The sequence below is a fragment of the Carcharhinus amblyrhynchos genome, chromosome 11 (genome assembly GCF_965287045.1).
Source record: "Carcharhinus amblyrhynchos chromosome 11, sCarAmb.v2.hapA, whole genome shotgun sequence".
NCBI lineage: Eukaryota > Metazoa > Chordata > Chondrichthyes > Carcharhiniformes > Carcharhinidae > Carcharhinus > Carcharhinus amblyrhynchos.
Window position 1 is genome coordinate 71,810,294 of NC_137334.1, and position 23,961 is coordinate 71,834,254.

General features: G+C 42.4%; 1 protein-coding gene across 1 annotated transcript in view; it reads right to left on the minus strand.

Moving 5' to 3' along the window:
• The window catches only part of LOC145350212 (low-density lipoprotein receptor-related protein 1-like), a 1,564,930-nt gene that overhangs the window by 1,217,348 nt on the left and 323,621 nt on the right, over positions 1 to 23,961 (minus strand). The gene's annotated exons all lie outside the window — the stretch shown is intronic.

Here is a 23,961-nt window from a genome sequence, read left to right on the forward strand (position 1 = left end):
TCACATTTTAATTTGATGTTTTAAGTTTCCTTTCCGCTTTGTCTTTTGTTTTGGGCCGTTCCCCTCCTTTTGGGAGCTGTCCCTTTTTATTTGTCCCCAAGTTAGTTTAAGTTGATTTATTTGGTTGGAAAATAAAAGATGTCCCTGATTGGGCCATCAGTTAGGACTCAATCAGGGATCCTCATGCTCCATATTTAAAACAGGGATGTAAGTTTCTCTGGCTCCTGCTGCAGGTTGCATGCTTGGAGCACTCTGATATTACAGTGAGATCTTGTAAATAAAGGAACTTCTGGAGACGGGACTTTTGCCTCTGTGGCCTTATTACAAAGAGATTAGGCAGTACCCAATAAATCAGCTCCAAGACACAGGAGGCTAGGATGCCTTCTACTACCTCTGAGGGATATCAAGATCTCTCAGCTGCCAGTAGATAAGCTCATCCCACTGAGGACAAGATTAGGTGCGGTTGAAATATCTTTGCCTGAGATTTTTGATTTTCTGTCACATTGGAGCAACTAACCTCTGTGTATCCAGGAGAAATAATGGAATTTAGTCAGCCAGGGTAAATGGCTCTGGCCACAGCCATGAATATCCATGTTGGACGATGCGGGGCACAGCAGGCTACAACGTTGTTGAGCTACAACATCTTGCAAATCCATGCCTGACCTAGCAAGGCATTAAAAGCATTCCTTTAAGAACCCAATGTTTATCTCAATGACTACTTTGCTTGAGGCATGCTGTATCACTCAACCGATGTGCTTTGTGCAGCTAAATGACAATTATCCAAGGAGTGGGACATACCCACATGCCATCTGTCTACAATCCTTCTTCACTTCAAAAGTTCAGAGACGATTGCATTCTGAAGGATGAATAGATCCTGACAGCATCCAGCAAAGTGCACATTCCCGTGAATGATTATTTGCACGTTATGATACACAGTATCAACTCGGAGGGAGGGCCCTTTTCTGAGGAAATTGACCCTCGGAGTTTGGAAATCATTGCAGATACCATCTATTTTACACTGCACATTGGAAAATCCATAAAGCCGTAGAAAACTAGATCAGCTATCTAACTGCTGCCTTGCTGTGGTTCCAAATGAATGAATTTCTCAACTCTCTGGAAAAGTGCACCAGTCTCCTGCAAGAACATGCTTGTCTGGTATCATCATGGCTGATGTGTCAATGATCCCTCATGATTTTTGTCCTCAAGCTCACATCAGGACACCTGTATTACAGTGTTACAGGTGTATTGCCCCAGTCAAACTCCCCACCCGGCAATGACCCCAGAGGAGTTTGCAAATCTAGTGTTACAAAAAAATCAAGGCATTTGTGACCTTCAAAAGACACAAGACAGAGTAATATAGGCATATCTATTCTACTTAAGCACAAAGCAACAAAAACAGTACTCACGACTCAATTTTTCATAAGAACATAAGAAATAGGAACAGGAGTAGGCCATCTAGCCCTTCGAGCCTGCCCCGCCATTCAATAAGATCATGGCTGATCTGTCGTGGCTCAGTTCCACATTCCCGCCCTCTCCCCATAACCCTTAATCCCCTCTCTTATCAAAAACCCATCAACCTGCGTCTTAAAAATATTTAGCGAGGCAGCCTCCACCACTTCAATGGGCAGAGAATTCCAGAGATTCACCACCCTTTGAGTGAAGAAGTTCCTCCTTAACTCCATTCTAAACCGCCCCCCCCCTTTATCTTGAGGCTGTGCCCCCTAGTCCTACTATCCTTTCTGAGCGGGAAGAGTCTCTCCACCTCTATTCTATCCATCCCATTCATCATCTTATACGTCTCAATAAGATCATTCGTCTTCAGTCTCAAAGACTCATCACTCCCAGATATATTATTTGTTCCGGGCAACAGTTTTTGTTATTTCTCATTTTAATTGAATACTATACAATTTCAGATATTTGAAGTATTTCTCTTAATGTGTAAATATAGCGCACGGGGACATGGTAGGCAGTTTACTGTGAAGTCAAATTCCAATCACCAATTTAGGCAAATTATTCTTGAGGTGAAAAACTGACAAAATAATTCCATCCCCATTTTCAGAACAGCAAGAAATTTCAATACCTCTGCATGCATGTTGTTAAAACCCCTTTTGCTTCTTTAAAAAATTTATTACTGAAATATGGGTAACTCTGGCAAAAATGCATTAATTGATCACCCCTTGTCCTTCTCGATAAATGGTGCTGAAATATCTCATCGTTGACAATGCTCCCACAAATATTATATGCTGCTGGGTCAATATCCTGGAATTACTTACCAAGGGAATGGGGAGTTCTCCAAGTCAAGATGGTGTGTGACTGAGAGGGAAACGTCAAGGTGGTGATGTTCACATAATTTCCCCCCTTTGAGCATTTTGAAGATGAAGGTCACCAGGGAGGGGGATTCTGTCGGTGTATTTCAGCAGCGTACCTTCTAGATATTAAAGGTTAGAGCTACAATATGTCAGCAGTGGAATGGTGACATATTGAATCCAGCGGCAAAATGTCAGTGGAACAAATTGTTCCTTCCTGTATGTCAATGCAGTTCTTGAGAGGTATTATAGAAAAATAATCAGAGAATCACTAAAGTGCAGAAGGAAACAATTCGGTCATCGAGTCTGCACCAACTTGACAGTGTATCCCATCCAGGACCTATCCCCATGACCCCACATGTTTACTATCCTCAAAAACGACACATCTTGGGACACTAAGGGGCAATTTAGAATGTCAAATCCACCAAACCTGCACATCTTTGGACTGTGAAAGGGAACTTGAGCACCCAGAGGAAACTCACGGAGAAACGAGAAGACAGTCAGTCAGTCAGTCTCCCAAGGCTGGAATTTAACCCGTTGCATTAACAAATCCACATGTGCTGGGTGTTGTGTCATATTCCTGCCTTAAGCCTTGCAGATGGAAGAGAGGCTTTGAGCAGTCAGGAGGTGAGTTGTTCATCACAGTTTTCACTTTTTCAGTCATGCAACCAGGATGTTGATAGACCCAGCCTGGTTGTAAGCTTCTGGTCATTGGTGCCACCAAGAAGTTAAGGCAAGAGGACTGAATAGAAGTGCTGCGAGAAAATCAGAGGGCAAACGGCTGGGCTTTTTTCATTTTTTTTCGAATTGAGGTACTGCAAATGTTGCCTGCCACTTTTCAGTGCAGCCTAGATATTTTCCAGTTTCCGGTGCAAGTTAGCACGAGAGGCTTCATTATCAGAATGTGACTGAAACTTATTACTGTGAGGTTGTCAGCAAAAAGCTCTACTGCTGCCATCATCGATGACGCTGCCTCTACCATCAGAATTCTTGCACACTATCAGACCAACCACAGAACATAGAACATTACAACGCAGTACAGGCCCTTCGGCCCTCAATGTTGCACCGGCCAGGGGAACGAATCTAATGACCCTCTAACCTAAACTATTCCAATGTTATCCATATGCCTATCCACTGACTATTTGAACGCCCTTAAAGTTGGTGAGTCCACAACTGCTGCAGGCAGGGCATTCCACGCCCTTACTAACCTCTGAGAAAAGAACCTACCTTTGACATCCGTCCTATAATTATCACCCCCTCAATTTAAAGCTATGTCCCCTCGTGTTAGCCATCACCATCCGAGGAAAAAGGCTCTCACTGTCCACTCTATCTAACCCTCTGATCATCTTGTATGCCTCAATTAGGTCACCTCTTAACCTTCTTCTCGCTAACAAAAATAACCTCAGGTCCCTCAGCCTTTCCTCGTAAGACCTTTCCACCATACCAGGCAACATCCTGGTAAACTTCCTCTGCACCCTTTCCAGTGCTTCCGCATCTTTCTTATAATGCGGCAACCAGAACTGTACGCAATACTCCAAGTGCAGTTGCACCAGAGTTTTGTACAGCTGCAACATGCAACAGCTGCAACCACTACCACACTCCGCCACCACCCCCAACCATCCATCCACCCCTGTTCCCTGAGAGTCGAGCAAGTTAAAATTCCCCCAATATCTCTGTGGGAATTGCAATCTTCTCGGCAATTAATTCTGATCTGCGCCAAATGCAAGAAATTGAGTCTTTGAAAAAACATTTGTCAGCAAATGAAAATAGACTTATTGATGGATACACTGAAATTGTACTCAGTGAACAGGAAAAGTACAGTTTACATTAGCTGTGACCTTCGAAAATGCCCTTTATTATCATCAAATTAATCTTGAAAATGTTGCTAAATGCTATTACAGTCAATTCAATGACTGCTAAATGTAGAAATAGATTTCAATCCATATGCAAATAGAAATGCAATGTCCCCCTCACCTTCAGCGTGCAAAAATACATCATGACTTTGATGATTTTCATCCTTTATGTAACGTAATACCATTTCAGCTGAGGTGTGTCTGATGTATTTTCATGATTTCAAACTAATTCCCAAGGTAAAGAAATTCAGTGAACCAACAAATTACTCCATGACTACCCTGATGCAAGATTTACTTTTTAAAGAAAGCACATTGAATGTTAAAATGTTACTAGAATGTTTCAAATAAAGACTTCTGTTTTTTTTAAATCACCTTTAAGCACTGTCTTCAACTTTATAAAATAAGTATTCTGGAGACAAAATCCAGCACCTAGATTTTTTTGGGAGAGTGTGAAATTACATTTTTTTATGACAATTGGAGCCAGGAGAACTCAACAGGGGGACAACTTTACTGTTAACATGCACGCATATCAACTTTTAACAGGTTTACTTTCTTAAAATCATTTCTTTCTTAAATCATTGCAGCTGTATAAGACCCTGGTCAGACCCCACTTGGAGTACTGTGCTCAGTTCTGGTCGCCTCATTACAGGAAGGATGTGGAAGCCATAGAAAGGGTGCAGAGGAGATTTACAAGGATGTTGCCTGGATTAGGTGGCATGCCTTATGAGGATAGGTTGAGAGAGCTCGGTCTTTTCTCCTTAGAGAGACGAAGGATGAGAGGTGACCTGATAGAGGTGCATAAGAGAGGTATTGATCGAATGGATTCTCAGAGGCTTTTTCCCAAGGCTGAAATGGCTGCCACAAGAAGACTCAGGTTTAGGGTGCTGGGGCGTAGGTACAGAGATGTCAGAAGTAAGTTTTTCACTTAGAGGGTGGTGGGTGCATGGAATCAGCTGCCAGCAGTGGTGGTGGAGGCAAATTCAATAGGGTCTTTTAAGAAACTTTTGGATAAGTACATGGAACTTAGTAAGATAGAGGGTTATAGGTAAGCCTGGTAGGTAGGGACATGTTCGGCGCAACTTGTGGGCCAAAGGGCCTGTCTGTGCTGTAATTTTTCTATGTTCTATGTTTCTATCTTTTATTATTTAATCTGTCTATGAGGAAAGAAATAGCAGAACAAAGGCGGAGCAGAGATTTTGTTTTCTTTTGGATGGTTACAATCTGCAATTCTCTATTGGACAAGGTGGTAGAACCAGATTCAATAGCAACTTTCAACATGATATACATTTGAAAAGGAAAAAAGATTCTGGACTATGGAGACATTGGGATAAAATGAGTAGTGCCTCCAAAGAGCTGACACAGCCACCATGGAACGAATGGCTTCCTTCTTCATAATTTGATGATTCTATCAACCATTTTGCAGAGTGGCTCTGTGGCAGAGTGCTGCTGCGTCCCCGGCATTACCGCCCAACAGCACCAGGGAACCAAGTTCAATTCTGGCCTCAGGTGACTGTCTATGTGGAGTCTGCATGTTCTTCCTGTGTCTGCGTGGATTTCCTCTGGGCTCTTCAGTTTCTTCCCACAGTCCCAAGATGTGCGGGTTAGGTGGATGGACCATGCATAATTGTCCCTTAGAGAGTGGGTTAGGTGGATTAGCTATGGTGCTATGTTGTGCAGATGGGGCAGGGAGGTGGGACTGGATGGGATGTTCTTCAGAAGGTCGGTGCAGACTCAATGGGCCAAATGGCCTCCTTCTGTACTGTAGGGAATCTATGCTATGAATTTTTACACAGTGAATCTTTAGGTGCGACAGAAGAAAGAAAAATAGATGTGAAAAATGTAAGTTTCCCCCAAGACTTTGAAAATGTTCAAGTGAATTTGATTTACTTTTTCAGTAAATGCATTTAAGTGATAAAAATTTTTCCGGGAACATCCCCCCACGTGTTTCCCGGTGTTGGAGGTGGTGGGTCTTTGGCTGCTAGCAGGATATTCCAGTCCACTTTATGGCTCATCCACCCTGCTGCCAGGATATCACCTTCGGGAAGGGCTGGAAAATCGCACCTTTTGAAATAAATCAATTTAGCTTCTCCTCCCAACACTGCCTTTCTGGTAAGTCTGAAAATAGGCAACAGCGACATAGACAATCACAGTTATGCCTTTATTATACATATAAAAAATTTCTTCTGCCAAGTTGATAATATGATATGAAATATCACTTGCATCCATTAGTATGCACAGTCATCTTCATTTTAAACAGCAGCCAAATAAATCAAAGTTGAAAACAAGAGAAAGTGCAGCTGGCCTAAGTTCGGAGCTGCTGTTATTTATTGCAGTAGCTTTTTAAAAACAACAACAAAAATCAGTTAAAAAGGAAATGAGCAATTAATTGAGGATGCAAAGAGAAAATGGCTTGCCAGAAGCCATTAACAAATAAAATGAAAGCCAGGTACAACTGATGGGTATTTAATTGTACCCTGATGTCAAATTACATTTTGTTTAATTCAATCATTAATTTAGTTTTCACTGAGATTTGAATAGGCCTGCAGTGCTCAAGTCTATAATTTATTTCAAAATTGAACACTGGTGCCAATTTGTGTCAGTGGCTAGCATGTCTCCTGTTACTGGGCACATGGTTTCAAATTCCACACTGGGGCATAAGCATATCATCTCGACTGGCACTTCTGTGCTGTAGCAAGAGTATACTCGACAATTGGAGGCAATCTTTGGAAGGAGCACGGGGTGGGGAGATACTTCTGATAACTGAGCCAATCTGTCTTCTTCAACAGGCATTGTCAAAACATATAGCTGATTACTTGTTTCATCTGCTGTTTGTGGGAAATTGTTTTGTACCAACTGTTCACCACGGGCTGAATTTTATGTGGGGGGCAGCGCTTCCACTCTGCCCGCCCCATCTGATCCTGGCTGGATCACCCCACCTGCTCCTGGCTGGATCACTCCACAAGCATTTAATGGTTGTCTGGCCATGAAGTGCCTTGAGGCAGGAATTCCAACCTCTTCCAAGAGGAATTCCTGCCTTAGAAAGCCATCGGCTGCTCAAATGGCCAGAGTGTCATTGCTAGCAATTATCACTGATTGGGACTTCAACTTTCCCCAAGGAGGTTGTTCTGCAATAGGCCCTGAACTTTCAGGTGATTCCGGGGTCACAATGGGACCAGGCTGGCAGAGGGGTGTGAGCAGAATTAAGGGAAATTCACATTCTAGACAGACAGAGTGAGATGGAGAATGACAGTAGGAATCCTATCCTCACCCCCACCCCACCTCACCTAGCATGTGAACTTCCCTTAAATCTGGAGAGAGCATAAATTTCCACCCATGTTTTTGTACGTAGCTTGAGTCATTAGACTTTGAAATCATGCATTTGCTGCAAAGTAATTGGGGACATTCTGAAAGCATGAATGGTCTATTGTAAATCTAACTGATTTCTGCACTGTTGGATTCATTCTGCAATGCAAAAGTTTCCCAGGAATTCCATCTTCCTATGACTAATAGTGTGGGAGCCTTGTGAGGCAGTGGATTGCAACCCTGCCTCGAGTCAGAAGCTCCCACCCTAGGATTGTTGACCAAAGAAAGTGCATTCATAACATGGTCAAACAGATTGAATGTCAGCCTGCAAATCCTTCCAACATGCCAATGGCTGGTGGTAAGAATGGGAGAGACTTCTGTTCAGCCATGCTTGATGCAGAGTGATGTCCCTGAAGCTTTAAGTTCTTGGCGATAGATTAACGACCTGTTCTGGGAATAACTGGCTGCGGAAAGAGGCAAAAGTTTGTCTTCATGCACCACTAGGTGCTGGATTGAGAACTGAAATTGGAATGACCGATTGTGATAGTAAAGTACCATTTAATTTGGAATGGCATTTTTGGGCAATAGCGGAACACATAAGAATGATAGGCTGTTGAATTTTTGGCCTCAACATAATTCTAAAGCTCAAACTCACTGAGCAATCAGGTACTATTTAGATTCTCTTAAAACAAAGGAAAGAAGGAACTTTCATTGAGATAGCATCTTTGTTCACCCCAGGACATTGCAAACTGCTTCAAGCCCAATGGTATACTTTTAAAATGTAGCCACTGCTGTGAGGTCCACAAATAACAAGAGATTGACGTCCAGATAACTTATTTTTACTGACGCTTGCTGAAAGCTAATGTTGGCCAGGAAAACAATTCCACTTCCCCGCTCTTTACATACTGCCGTGGAAACCTTTTAATGTTTATGGGCGCATCGTGTCATCTGAAAGACAGCACTGACAGTATACCACTCCTTCAGTATTGCACCAGATCCCAAGCCTAAACTATGTGTTTAACCCACATACCTTCTGGGCTAGAGCAGGAGTGTTCTCCCATGCCATGGAAAACATTCATTTTTAATATCACATCTTTTTTTCAAATCCGAAAGGTAATTATTCTTATTCTTGATTGAAACATTGGTTAGGTCAACTATTGCTTCTATCCGACATTAAGAATGCAGGAAGCAAGAAATGAAAAATGTCTCTTATTTCACTGTCTGTCCAAAAAGGCAAACTTTGCATCTGATAACCTTAACATGATTAGCTGGGAATATATGGTTTATTCAAGAGTTATTTAAGTTGTAAAGACTTTGCGTCTAAATTTTATTTGTGCTTTGATCATTTTAATGAAGAGAAAATGTGATATTGACACTTTTTATAACTCGGCTCAAATATCTAAAATATAATTAATTTTACTTCTCTTTCCTGTGCCAAAGTAGTTAAATATTGAAATAGTGTGGGATTTTATGGCCTCCGCTCGTCCTGAAACTATAAAATCCCATCCGAGGTCATTGGACCTTTTCATTATCTACCTCTCGCCTGCTCCGATTCCCGTGGCAGGCAGGTGGTAAAATTCTGGCCACTAGTATCATTCGCAACACATCAATGCTGCAACAAGTTTTGCCTAAAATAATAGATACTTTTGCCTTGACTCTTGCAGGACAAGAGCAAGGACTACAACACTTTCAGTTACATTTTTTGGCAATTGTCCAAACTGCAAACACTATTTCACAGCAGCAAACACAGTTCCAGCTATTAGTCAAAATGATTCATCTCCTGTACAGTGTCCAGGTGCAAGGATTATAATGCTGCGCACATTACCTATTTTTCATGTTGCTGCAACCGCATCACAAAATCAGCTTGGAACTAGAATAATTAACATGAAATTATGTCCTCAATGTCATGGACATGGTTCGAATGATACATCACCTGTGACACAAGGTCATGTTTTGCTCATTAAAGTGTTGCATTGCAAACTTATGCACACAACTAAATTTTTGTTTCTTGCCTGGTTTAGTTGTGAATGTGCATCTCATTTCTGTTTGTGGAGCCTCGCTGTGCACAAAATAGATAGTATATGTTTTGTTACCATGTGACAGTATGTACACTTCAAAAGTACTTGCTTTTATTCATGTAAAACTTAACAATATGTGGGAGTTGAGTTTCCACTTTGTGTGCAATTAGCAATCTGGATGCAAATTGCACTCCAACGTCCACTAGAAATATTTTCATTTGAGGTTTTTGTCAGCTCATTTGCACACTTAAGAGCATTAGAGATTCCATGAACTAATGCAATTGAAGAGTGCTTTTGCATGAGCATGTAGTTACTTTTAAAGAAGCTATTGAATTTGCAGTACCGTGGCCCCTTTCAGTCACTGAGAGTCACATGATCAGGCCAGACACTATGGAAAGGCAGTGCTGGAAGCTGAGCCAATGGGGTGCAGGGGAGCATGTCCTGGGTTGGGGAGGAACCTCAGTTGGAGCCAGGGTGAAGAGAGAGTAGACGTTTATTCAGCTCCATCAGATCCTTGTTTGCAAATATCTGTTCATTGTGGGTAATAAATCCTTTTATTCTTCCTGCCTAAATGGATAAATACACATTTTCCCACGTCATAGGGGTGATATTGAACCTGTGCTCCCCATCTGTAGGAATGGCACGCATGCTCAAAATCCAAAGAAAGCACCATTGGTGCAGGCGAGTTTCTGAGTTGTGATTTTCCAGCTGGCGGAGTAGTGTGAAACACACCATGGGACCACAGGAAGCTAATTTTAACACATTAGCATGACATTAGCGAGCACTCCCTCTGGGACTTGCCCCTCCGCACCTTATGGTCTGCCGGTGCCAGCATGATGTCACACCAGCACCATTTACATCAAGTTCACCTCAACATGAATCTGTCACTGGGGTCTGCCTGGGGGCATAAAGGTGAGTATAGCTGCTGGGGGTTAGGAACATGGCCAGGCAGTGGCCTGGCAATGTCCATGGTGCTGCCTCTTGGCACAGGTTGGCACTGCCAGGCTGACACTTTATCAAGCCCAGCCGACAGTGCCAACCTGTGGGCCCCAGTGGGACTTCATTGGGGGGGGGGGGGGGGGGGTGGTGCGGTGACAGGAGTTTATTCAGATTTGATTGTAGGCCTGCAGCGGATGGAGGAGGGGATGCTGACGATTGTCGTGGGGGAGGGGGGGTAGTGTTGACTCCGAATGTGCATGGGAGTGGAGAATGGGCCACTGATTGGAGGTAGGAGCTGTTAATGATTGGGGGAAAGAGCTACTGATCAGCTGAAATGTGGAAGAGAAGTGTTGACTCTGATCAGTTATGAAGAGGGGAGCAGCTGAAACATCCATAGTGGGCTGAGGGTGAAAGACTTAAAGATAGCACCCTGATCTCAGTGCAGCCCAACTTTGCCGGAGTGCTGAGGACTTGTGGCCCCCCTGCATGTCAACACGAAACAAACCACCCCCCAATTTACTTTGGCAAAGTACCATCAGATCTGTTTCTCAATGAAGATTCTCCTCTGTATTCCATTTGCCAGACCTTCTCTCACCCACTTAACCTATTATATTCCTTTGTAACCCCCTATTAACAGCCAGAGATTTGGTCTCTTCACCCAAGTCATTTATATAAGCTGTCAAGGTTGAGGCCCCAGCACTGATCGTAATGTCAAACCATTTGTTACATCTCACCAAGCAGAAAATGATTCATTTATGCCTGTTCTCTGCTTCCTGTTAGCTCACCAATCTTCTACCCATGCCAATATGTTACGCCCTATACCATGAGCTTTTATTTTCTACATTAGCCTTTAATGTGTCACCTTATCAGATGCCTGCTGAAAATCTAAGCACAGCACATCCAGCAGCACCCCTTTCTCCACAGCAAAAATTACTTTTTCAAAGAACTCCAGTAACTTAGCTACATGTGATTTTCTTCTCATAAAACCAGGTTGACTCTGCCTGATCACCTTGTATCTATCCAAATGCCCTGTTGTAACATCTTCAATAACAGCTTCTAATATTTTCCATATGACAGATGTTTAGCCAACTGGCTATCAATTTCCCTCCCTTTTTGAATACTCAATATTGAACATCCAATCAAATGGAATTGATGGAATTTTGAATAATTGAAACAAAAGCATCAACTACCTCACTGTTAGTTCTTTTAAGTCCATAGGATGAAGTCTATCTGGATCCAGGGTCAGTTCACAGCTCCAACAATTTTCTCAATATCTCTTCCCTGATGATTGTAATTTTCTTGAGTTCCTCCTTCTCTTCCATTTCCTGGGATTGTGTTAATTGTATCCTTGTTGGTAACTGTATCTTTCAAAGTGAAAACTGATGCAGAATACCTGCTCAATTCATCTCCCATCTCCTTATTATCCATTATTGAATCCAGAGCCTCACTTACTATCGGACCAATGTTCACTTTGCTCTTTTTTAAAAATATCTATAGGAAGTTTCACAATTTTTTTTTATTTCTAGCTATCTTCCCTCAGACCCTTTTCTTTTCCTCCTTATTTATTTTAAAGTTATTCTTTGCTGTTTATTCATTCTGTTCAATTTACTAACCTGCCACCCACCCTTGCAGAACTGTGTGTTTTTTCTTTAAGTTTAAGAATATCTTTAACTTTTTTGGTTAATCATGGATGGTGGTCCTCCTCTTGTTCTTGTTGTAATATTTCTACTTTGCATATTCTGAAATGTCAATTTAAATGTCTGTCATTGCCTCTTTATTGATCTATCCCTTAACTTAATTTTCCTGGTCACATTAGCTTTCAGCCCTCCTAATTGTCTTTAAGCTTAATATGCTAATCTTGGAATCACTGTTCTCCCCCAAACTGAAATCCAACCACATTATGATCACTGCTACCTAATAGCACCTTCCCTATGAGGTCATTAATTAATCTTATCTCATTATATACTTCCAGGTCTAATAAATACATCCTGCTCTCCAGTTGGCTCCAGGATATGCTGTTCTAAGAAACTATCCCAAAAGTATTGTATGAACTCTTCATCAAGGTGACCTTTATCTATCTGATTTTTTCAGTCCATGTGTAAGTTTAAATGTCTTATGGTTATCACCATATCTTTCTGATAAGCTTTCATTATTTATTCATTTATACTCCATCCTACCATCCAGTAACTGTTAGGGGGCTAATACACCACTTTCAAAAGAGAATTCTGACCTTTATAAGTTTGCTTTTCAATCCAAACCACTTCTATATCCTGGTTTCCTCATCTCTCTCTATTGTGCTAATACCATCATAAATTAATAGAGCCTTTCTTAGATTCCTGGCTTTGCTAAATGTCACGTACCCTTTAATATTCAAGTCCTAATCTCTGTCATCCAACAACCATGTCTCTGTAATGATAATCAGATCATATTTATTTCCATTTCAGCTGTCCATTAGAATCATAGAATCCCTATAGTGCAAAAGCAGGCCATTCAGCCCATCTAGTCATCACTAACTCTCTTCGATTCAGCATCTTACCCAGGCCCCATCCTTGTAACCCCACATATTTACTACGCTAATCCTCCTAACCTATCCATCTTGGATCACCAACGGACAATTGAGCATGGCATCTTTGGACTGTTGGAGGAAACTGGAGTGCCAGGAGGAAACCTATGCAGACACAGGGAAAATGTTCAGTTACCCAAGGCCAGAATCGAACCCAGGTCCCCAACAGTGTGAGGCACCAACGCTAACCATTTTGCCACCCATTATTAATATTCCATTTTGTTTTGAATGCGATGTATATTTAGACAGAGCCTTAAGTTTTCTCCTATTTACAATACTATGATTTATTTAAGTTATTTTTGTAACTTTTTGCCTTATCACCTGATTTGTACTCTATCCCTTCCTATCACTGTCTTTATCATTTCCCAAATGAGTTCCTTTCTTAAATTGTTTCTCCTCTTAAGTTATTAACTCTTGCAAAATTTGACTCCCTTGCCCCATTATTTAGTTTAAAATCCTCTCTGTGCCCTTAGTTGTATGGCTCACCAGAACTCTGTTCCCAGCAAGGTTCAGGTGTAAACCGTGCCAACAATACAGCCCCCACTTTCTCCATTACCAGTACCAGTGTCCCATGAATCAGGACCCTCTTCTACCACACCAGATTTTGAGACATGCATTTACTTCTCTAATCTTATTTTGCCCTATGTCATTTTATGTGGCTCAGGTAACAATCCATAGATTGTTACCTTTGAGATGCTGCTTCCTAATTTGGTGTCTCGCTCTTCATACTGAGCATATAGAGTCTCTTTCCTTGTCCTGCCTATGTGAATAGTACCAACATGGACTGTGGTCCTCCTCCTCCCATACCAAATATATAGTTAGGAAGTTAGGCTATCATTAAGAAAGCCCACCAGTGCCTCTACTTTCTTAGGAGGCTAAGGAAAAATGGCATGTCCACCAGAACTCGCACCAATTTTCACAGATGCACCATAAAAAGCATTCTTTCTGGCTGTATGACTTTTAGTCTGCCCAAGACCACAAAAAAACCACAAAGTGTCATGAATGAATCCCAGCCCATGACGCAAGCCATGTGTTGATTCTATCTACACTTCCTGCTGCCTTGGAAAAATATCAAGCATAATCAGGACCCCCTGCACTCCAGACATATTCTCTTGCACTTTCTTCTATCTGCAAAAAGATACAAAAGTCTAAGGACATGTACCAACTGACTCAAGAAGAGCTTCTCCCCAGCTGCCATCAGTCCTATGTTGCATTAAATTGACCTTTCTCTACACTCTAGCTGTGAGTGTACACACACTATATTCTGCACTCTCTCCTTTCCTTCCCTATGTACGGTATGCTTTGCTGTATAGCACACAAGAAATAATACTTTTCACTGTATACTATTACGTGACAATAATAAATCAGATCAAATCAAATTGAAATGCCCCTTCAGCCATGAGCAAATTCCTCAAACCCTGGCACTAAGCAGGCAACAGAACCATCTGGACTCTCGCTACCTTCTGTGAAGGACATTGTCAATCCCCTTCACCATACCATCCTCTACTCCCACTCAATTCCTTTTTGTTCCTCCCACTTGAATGACTTCCAGTATCACAGTGGCGAGGCCAGTTAGCTCACTCACCCTGTAGCCCCCGTGCTCATCGAATCAAGCTAATAGAACCTCAGACCTGTCGGATAACTGAAAAGACTGAGGCTTCAATACTTTTGCCTCATTTGAAGCCATGCATTCCTGTCTTCGATGCTGACCAAATCAAAATACTCAATCTTAAGTGGTGTGACCATCTCTGGGTACAAGGCGGCCAGGTAACTTCCCCTGAATCGCAACTCAGCCTGCAGGTCACTAACTCAAGTTGAAAGTCCTCAGGCCACAAACACTTATTGCAGTTGTGTTTGCCCTAAATCAAAATGTCATCCAGGAGCCCCCATATACTGCAGCCATGACACATCACCTGTCTTGCCATCCTTAATGTGTTTTCATTAACAACTTAATTATTTTCCTTTTTATATATTTTGTGACCTTATCACCAGTTTGTAAACTATTTTAAACCTTAGGATCAGAATAGTCCTTAGCCGCTTTCTAGGTACCAAATAGTTTGCTTCTTCCCTTCTACTAAATTAAGAATCAATTCCAACAGAGTGACAAAGTTAGAAAAGCAAAGAAGCTCCTCCTTTCTCTCTTCACCAAAACCCTTCACTCACCCCACTCCCAGCACTCCTGTTTAAAATTGCACTCTGGTACTGACAGCTACCCCCAAACTGAGAATTTGTTTTCTGTTGTTTATTTCAGATTATCAGCTTCCATGGTATTTCTTTTTACTTGGGAACTAGTTCTGTGACTGATTGAGAGTATAGGTGTATTGAAACAATTCCTCAGAGGCTAGTGACCCTTCACCAGATTGACTTTATTTACAATCATTACTTCAATCAGGGAGCTCATACTTCAAGATGCCAACCTTATAGGCCTTGTTGAGGCCATTACAGGTATGCCACCTGTGGGTGGGTGCACTACATATGAGAACACTGCTGATTTTGCCATTAGAAGTCATAGCCAAAAGCAGCAGCACAGTGGCTAGCAATGTTGCCTCATAGTACCAAGGACCAGGGTTCAATTCCAGCCTTGGGTAACTATCTGTGTGGAGATTTCACATTCTCCCTGTGTCTGCGTGGGTTTCCTCCAGGTAGCCTGGTTTCCTCCAACAGGCCGAAGATGTATAGGCTACGTGGATTAGCGATGGTAAATGTATGGGGTTACGGGGATAGGGCAGGGAAGTGGGCCTGGGTATGATAGTCTGTCAGAGAGTCAGTGCAGATTCAAAGAACAAAGAGCAGTACAGCACAGGGACAGGTCTTCCGGCCCTCCAATCCTGCCTAAACTAAAATCATATGCACTTAGAGTCTGTATCCTTCCATTCCCATCTGATTCATGTATTCATCTAGATACCCCTTAAATGCCGCTATCGTACCTGCTCCCACCTACTCCCTGGACAGCGTGTTCCAGACATTCGCCACCCTTTGTGTAAAAAACTTCCTTTGCACATCTCCTCTAAACTTTTCCCCATGCACCTTAAACCTATGAACCCGAGGACTTGACTTTTCTACCCTAGGAAAGCGCATCCGATTATCCTGGCACTACTCAATGGACCAAACGGCCTCCTTCTGTAATACAGAGATTCTATGATCAGAAAAGCATAGATGGTGAATTATAAAGTTTATGTATTAGTCACAATTAGGCTTACATTCACACTGCACTGAAGTGGCCACATTCCGGCGCCTGTTCAGGCACACTGAGGGGGAATTTAGCACGGCCAACTCACCTAACCTTCACGTCATTTGGAGTTTGGGAGGAAACCCAGGCAAACACAGGGAGAATGTGCAAACTCCACACAGACAGTGACCCAAGCCAGGAATCCAACCTGGGTCCACGGTGCTGTGAGACAGCAGTGCTAACCATTGCACCACCATGCATTATAATGGGATGATAAATTTACTATCTCACCAGCGTTCCTTATTTTACTGCAAAGTTATCTCAACAGATTGCAGCTGCATGTTCCGCCAGACCATATTTCTCAGCTAGCAGGTACTGTGACATACACCACGCGCTGACTGCTGAAAGGGACTTGGAAGGCAGGCAAGACCAGCTGCACAAGTAAATTGATTCCCTCCTGATTTTAAATTAAACTTCAGAAAATGTGATATATGAAAAACGTTTTTAAAAGACTATTCTCGAGAGGATCTTTTCCTTTTGTAGATCAGCTCCCTTAATTAGGGTAATACATTTTTGAAGGTGGTGGAAGAATGCCTCCTGATGGAGGTTCGAATGAAAGTTGCTACATTCTTTATTGCTCGTGGCAGGACCATGCACTGGAACACAATAGATAATCACATTGAATTAGTGTTGTGTTAAAAAAAAAACACAATTTGACTCTGTCACGGTTTGTTCAGATTCTAGGTGTGCTGGCAATTTCATAGGCATAGTTCAAATGCCAAATGCCCAGTGGGAACTAAACCACAAAAGGGGGAAGATCTAAAGTTTGATTTCTCATTTCTTTAGTGTTAGCTGATCTCAGCACTGATTGTACCAGAGAAGCAGCTCCAGACGGCAACGGGAGGGGTGGAATTCGTCCAGAATTCCCATTCCTGTTCAACGCAACTTCTTGTTCTAATGAAAAGGTCGTCGACTCAAAAAATTCAGCTTGGTCAGAAATGCGACATGGAAGCTGGTTATAAACAAGCCCAACTCTATTTCAAAATGGAGAATCAGTGAGGATGGCCAGCCCACTCGCTCCCTACTCTTTATCAGGAGTGACACGTGGGCCCCCATAACCGCAGGGTCAACGAGAGGCCTTGCAGCACCCCCACGCCGGCAGCAACTTCAGCTGGTCTGAAAGTGGAATCTGTGCAACAAAAAGTCAGGTGAGTTTATTCTCTTCTTAAAATAGCCACAGCTGCCTGGCCACCATCGTGGAGGGACAAGCCCTCCAAGGAATGGCACTGCTGCGGCCTGGAAACATTATGGGTGTGGAGTGAGGGGCGAGTGGGGCTCACATTAATAATCGGGTTTCACTATTCCCATTCTAACCCAAACATGTGTTCCAGTTTAATGTGAGCTGCCTACATTGCCCGGGATTTGCTGTTGGCAATGCAAAAAATGAGGCCTTAATAAGTCCTTTCTTTAAATTAATTTCTAGGTAAAGTTTATTTATTAATGTCACAAATAGGCTTACGTTCACACTGCAGTGAACTCACCATGAAATCCATTAGTTGCCACACAGCAAGGTGGCACAGTGGTTAGCACTGCTTCCTCACAGTGCCGAGCACTGCTGCCTCACAGTGCCAGGGACCCAGATTCAATTCCGGCCTCAGGTCACAGACTGTGTGCAGTTTGCACTCTCTCATCATGTCTGCGTGATTTTCTCCCACGGTCCAAACATGTCCAGGTTAGGTTGATTCGTCATGCTAAATTGACCCTAATATCGGGGGATGAGCAGGGAAAATGTGTGAGGTAACAAGAATAGGGCCTAGGCAGAATTGTGGTTGGTACAGATTTGATGGGCTGTATGGCGTCCTTCTGTACTGTAGGGATTCTATGATGATTCTTACTTCGGTGCCTGCTTAGGTCACTGAAGGAGAATTTAGCATGGTTAGTGCACCTAACAAACACGTATTTTGGACTATGGGCGGAAACCAGCACACCCAGGGGAGTCCCACGCAAGCACATGAAGACTGCATAGTGACCCAAGCTGAGAATCAGACCCCAGTCCCTGGTGTTATGAGGCAACAGTGCTAACTACAGTGCCACCGTGTCCACCCCAAGATAATTGGCCACCTCATGCTTACCATTGGTCAGCTCATCTCACCCTGACCTGGGCTCTTTGAAAATGGCTCACTATTGAGATGATGATGAGGAGGAATTGGCAGTGAAGCCAATGGCGCCAATTTGCAGACCTGCCCACTTCCCATCCGAACCCGAAAGCAATTGAAAATTTGAGCCATTAACGATGTTCCTCTTTCGACAGATACTGCCAGATTTGCTGAATGTTTCCAGCATTTTCTGTTTTCTGCTGAGTTGTTTTAACACGAAGAATGCCACAGGCCACTTCACAAGTAAATGAAGGGTAAAAGAACCAGGAAGGCAGATGTGAGGGGTGATTACCAAAGACTTGGCTGAAGGAAAGACGGTGAAGGGAGAGGAATTAAAAAAAACTACAATAAATAACATTGTCTGAGAGCAACACAAAATTCACAGTTTGTTTGTTGGCTTAGGACTGAGCATGTCAGTGGAACCTGACAGGTGAGAATTGGGACTCATATACTGGCAATGGTTTTATCACAAAGGATTTGTCTTCTGGAGATGCTACAGGAAGGAAGACAAAAAGAAACCTAGTGAAACAAGAAGTAGCAATTTGCAAATTAAGTACGGAGAGTTTGGAGCTGCAGATTAGCTGAGGGACTAAATGCTATTAGGTCATTAAGCGAATAAATTCTTGCAATATTAAATTGAAAGGAGTGAGTTATTTAATTATTCACTATTTCAGCTCCCATTTACAACTATGAACAGGATAAAGGTATCCCTTCTCTCAGATATATCATTTTATTTTCACAGCCATATGTTTTCTTGATTTCCTATCGAGCATTTACCAAAAAGTATGGGTGGAATTGTGTTTGTTTCTGCGGCAATCCCTCCAGAGTCACAAAGGTCAGAAAGATCAAAACAAAAGTGCTGAAATGAGAGCATTCCATGAATTGTGAAACCTTAAGTGTTTAGTTGTATTTCGTAGATGTGTCATTAACATACTGTTATAAAATTGCGCTGTGCTCCATTTTAAACGGGTTAAATACCATATTATAATTTTATTAGAGGTTGCACAGTGCATCAGCGGGGAATTCTAAACCCTTTAGAGTATTTGTTTTTGTTAGCTGTAACAAGATATCTAATTCAACGGATACATGAAGTTTAAGGCATTCTTGTTTACTATAATTAGAGCCAAAATTGGCACCATGTTGCTGTGTCATAAATGAAAACAGCTTTGATGCGGTATCGCTTTTAATTAAACCCTTGTTGTAAAAGGCTAAGTACTGCATTGCAAGCTTGTAATACCTAAGTGCAGGAGACCACTGCAGTTTTCAGAAGGCACCTGGTTAAGCACACAGCAGTGAAAATCTGTATCATCATGTTTACTTTCCAAGTTCTTTTTGTCCTGAGCCATTAGCTTTGACAATTTTTTTCTCAGCAGCTGTTCTTCGACAATAAAAATTAATCTCTTCTAATTTCTGAGAGAATAATATTTACTTAATATCCTCTGAGATAGTTGCATTCCTTTAATTCTAACCGCTTGAACAGCTCCGATTTTAACTGCTCCACCATTGCTGGTCATACCTTTCATTGCCTTGGTCCCAAGTTCCAAATGATCCTCCCTACATCTGTCCGCCTCTCTGCTGCACTTCTGTTTGTTTAGATATTCTTTACAACCACCTCTTTGATTGAGCTATTGGTCATCTGTTCCAATATCTTATGTTGCTCAGTGTCAGGTGAGAGTCTCTGGCCTTCCAGCTATATGTGGTTCCCGTTGGTGGGAGGTGGCATACTGTTTGCAAGCGGCGGGATACTCTGGTCCCACAGCTGTCAATGGAAATTCCCACCGATGTCCTCTCACACCGATAGGAAATACACAGAAGGGGGGGGGGGGGGGGGGTGCGCTGCCAGCGGGACCGGAGAATCCCACCAGCGTGAACAACCGGAGAATTCCAGCGATTATATTTTGTTTCATAACGCTGTTGTGATTTGCCTGTGTTCATTTATTACACTAACGCTGCTATATAAACATAAATTGTTGTTGGAATACTTACAGTTACGTTGCTATTTTAAATTCCCTGTAGATCTGAGTGCACAGTGTGTTATTGATTTCAGATTAATGGGTAATTATGTGGACGTGTGAAATACCAAAGCACTAACACCACACACTTTAACCCTTAACAAACTATCGTTCCTCTATGATGAATTGTTGGTGAAATATGGTCAAGTTGCTAATTATAGACACCATTGGAAGGAAGCATGATTTAGAGGACAAGACCACACGATTGAGAAGTTAAAAACCAGTGGGAAAATATATTACACGGTGGGCTGAATTTTCCCCAAAAATGAAATTAGGGTGAAATCTTACCGAAACGTGGCAGAGTGTTGGTTCCAGTACAAAAAAATGGAGTGACTGCACAGTGTATTTCTGATCTAAATCTCACAGCTGGTATTAATTTTTATTCACACGAGTCTTATCCCATTCCAGTGACACATTTCCTGATTCACTCATTGCACAACAACTTAACTGCTGCAAGCACTGGGGCACTCCATAAAAACAGCACTTATTTCACAATGAATGCAGGGGATTGCTGATACGAAGGCAGTACCGCTCTTCAAAGAGGATCTCACCAGACTGCTCGACGGAATAGTGCAGAGGCGGGAAAACCTGTACTTATGCTCCAGAAGATGGCAGTCCAGCAGGGTGACCACTTCTGCCTGGGATGTAGTGGCACCTCTGATCAGTGCATGTGCACTACAGAAGAGGATGGAGCACCAGTGATGGAAAATTAATGATCTTCTTTGCTCAACCAGGATATGTGAACCACCCCAGACTCCCACTGGACCTCCTCACACACCAAACCTTTTCTCTCAATCAGCCATCTTAGCCTTTGTCAAGATCAGCACCAGGTCCCTTCAATCCTCCCACAATCACCATGTTCCACCAAGATTTGCTATGCTCCATACACTCCAGCTACCATCCAAGCCCCAGGTGGCACAGTGGTTAGCATTGCTGCCTCACAGCACTAGGGACCCAGGTTTGATTCCTGACTGGGTCCCTGTCTGTGCAGAATCTGCACGTTCTCCTGGTGTCTGTATAGGCTTCCTCCAGGTGCTTGGGTTTCCCACCACAGTCCAAAATTCGTACTGGTTACGTCAGTGACCATGCTAAATTCTCCCTCAGTGTACCTGAACAGGCGCCGGAGTGTGGCGACTGGGCAATTTCCACAGTAACTTCATTGTAGTCTTAATGTAAACCTCCTTGTGTTACTAATAAATAAACCTTTTAAACCCCATGTCAGACACACCTCATCACCATCTTAAATGTCAACAGTCCCACCTATACTTTCCCCAGCTGTGTCATGGCAGAACAAGCTAGGGCACAATAGGCATCAGCAGGCATTGCCCACTGGGCTCAGGCCTGAGTTGTGAACCTTCACGTCTTTCAAGGAACGAAGTCACGAGCTGGCTGGGGATGAGGAAGAGTGTGCACGTGCTGCTAGCAAAGTGGGGACAAACATGCAAATCCTCAATAAAAATGTTATCGTTCCTCAAGCCTCAAGTGAGGAAGCAATGTTCTCTCAATGTCCCAAGTAATGCACTGTTCCTATGTCCCTTCTCTTGCAGCCAGCTACTGGAAAAGGTAGGACCATCCTCGCAGTCCCTGGACCTACTGGACTCCAGTTGAAGGAGACTTCACTGATCCCACTGTGGAAGATACATCACAACTGTTACCCACACCCAGTACGAGTGCAGAACTTACACCTCGTTGGGAGTGGGGAGAGGGGGGAGTGGTGGTGGCAGGGTGATATCAGTGATGACTTTGGGGGGACGGGGTTCAGAGAGAGGAAAAGAGGGAAGGTGAAGCCAGTGATGAATATTGATTGGGGGAGGAGTGAGGGAAACAGAGAAAGAGGGGGAAGGTGAAGCCTGTGATTATTGTTGGTGACACTCTCACTTCTCAACTTCCCTTCCCTAGAGAAACATTCTACCTTTTTTCCACCAAAGTGAATAACTTCATTCTTATTCACAATATATTCCATCTACTGTGTACTAGCCCATTAATTTAGTATTATGGAAACAGAATTGGCTACACAGCTACAGCTCATATGGAGAATGAACACCTAAAATGTCTTACTAATAATTTACTGTTATCTCTATTTTCATTTATTTCCCTTCATATTGTCATGGTCCAATTTTACTTTGGTAATCCAAATGCCATAGTTTCTACTTTATATTGAATTTATTTGAGCACCTTCTACGTTTTGTTTTATGAGTATTGGTCTCTCTCAAACTCTTTGCTTTCTTTGTTGAATAGTAATTCTATTTTCCTGTTGAATGGACATTTCTTCACATCTATTCTATCCCTTCATTACTTTTTGTCTCTGGTTTTGTTGTTTCATTGCTTGGTTTTGCCTGCTCCCACACCTTTACCACTGCCCAACTCACCTGCCGGTACGTTTTCGCATCCCATTCTATTCGTTCTGGTTTTTAAATTATTTTAATTGCTCTTTTTTTTCTTTTTTGTAATGATGCAGCCCATCGGTTTGATACACACAACTGTCAGGAGATGTTACCCAGCGCTTAGGAAATAATGGAACCTCTTCAAGAGCGAAGGCAGCCATGGAGATCTCATCTTGCAATGTGTCTGATATGCTCAGCTTGAATGTTGCAGTATGTTTCATATTGGAACTGAGCCATCAGTTACCACAGCTTCTGTGAGAAAATGTGGAGCAGAAATAGCACACAAACTATATTTTTGCCAGTCACAAGGAGGCTTTGCATAATGGCAATGCGGACAGAGCACGATTTGGATGTTGCACCAATTTAAATTGGAAGAAAACTTCTTCTAGGGTCTTGAAGTTTATGGCTAATGCAACAGAAATTGTCTGGAATATGCTCAAGCTTAATTAGTCACAATTGAAAAAGAGGAAACCTATTAATATATTATCAAATCCCAGGCATGGCATTAAGTAGCTTGTCTTTTCCAACTCTCTACACCTATTTTTTTAAAGGCAACTACTACCAGTAAAAGTCATCAATTCTGTACCGCAGGTGAGTGGAATGGTGTATCCAAAGCAGTTTCTGACATCAGTTTAGGATACAAAAACAGAAAATATTGCAAAACATCAGCAGGCCTGCCAGCATCTGTGGAGAGAACAGCTCTGATGACAGGTCATCCAGGCTCGAAATGTTGGCTCCGTACTTTCTCCACAAATATATTTCATGTTTTTGTTTCAGATTCCAGCATCCACAGTATTTGGCCTTTGTCAATACAAGACAGACTGGCAACAGGAGGTGCAATTCAATCAGCAGGAAATGGAGAATTGTATTGCTTTATCCTGTGGTGGACCCTCCATGCAGCAGCTCAGGTGAAGACTGATGACATCAATCCTATAATATCAGTCGGCTAAAATGTTTAGCTCCACTAGGATTTCAGTTTGACTGGATCCTTTCCGTAAAAGGAACAGCAAATGTCTGTCGTTCATGGAAGACAGATCCATGATTTGTTATATGTCTTACAATGTGGATAACCTTTTACTGTTAGACTAATTTCATGTACAAATTGAAAATCCATGATTTAAGTATGATGATGCCAGCTATTCAATGCATTTTTAACAGTTGACATTTTTATTAAGCTCCAGCTGTTCTAATCATGAATGATTCATAAAGAGGGGCAGTGTTTTTCTTACACTGCAATAAACTATTCATGGAAGATTGT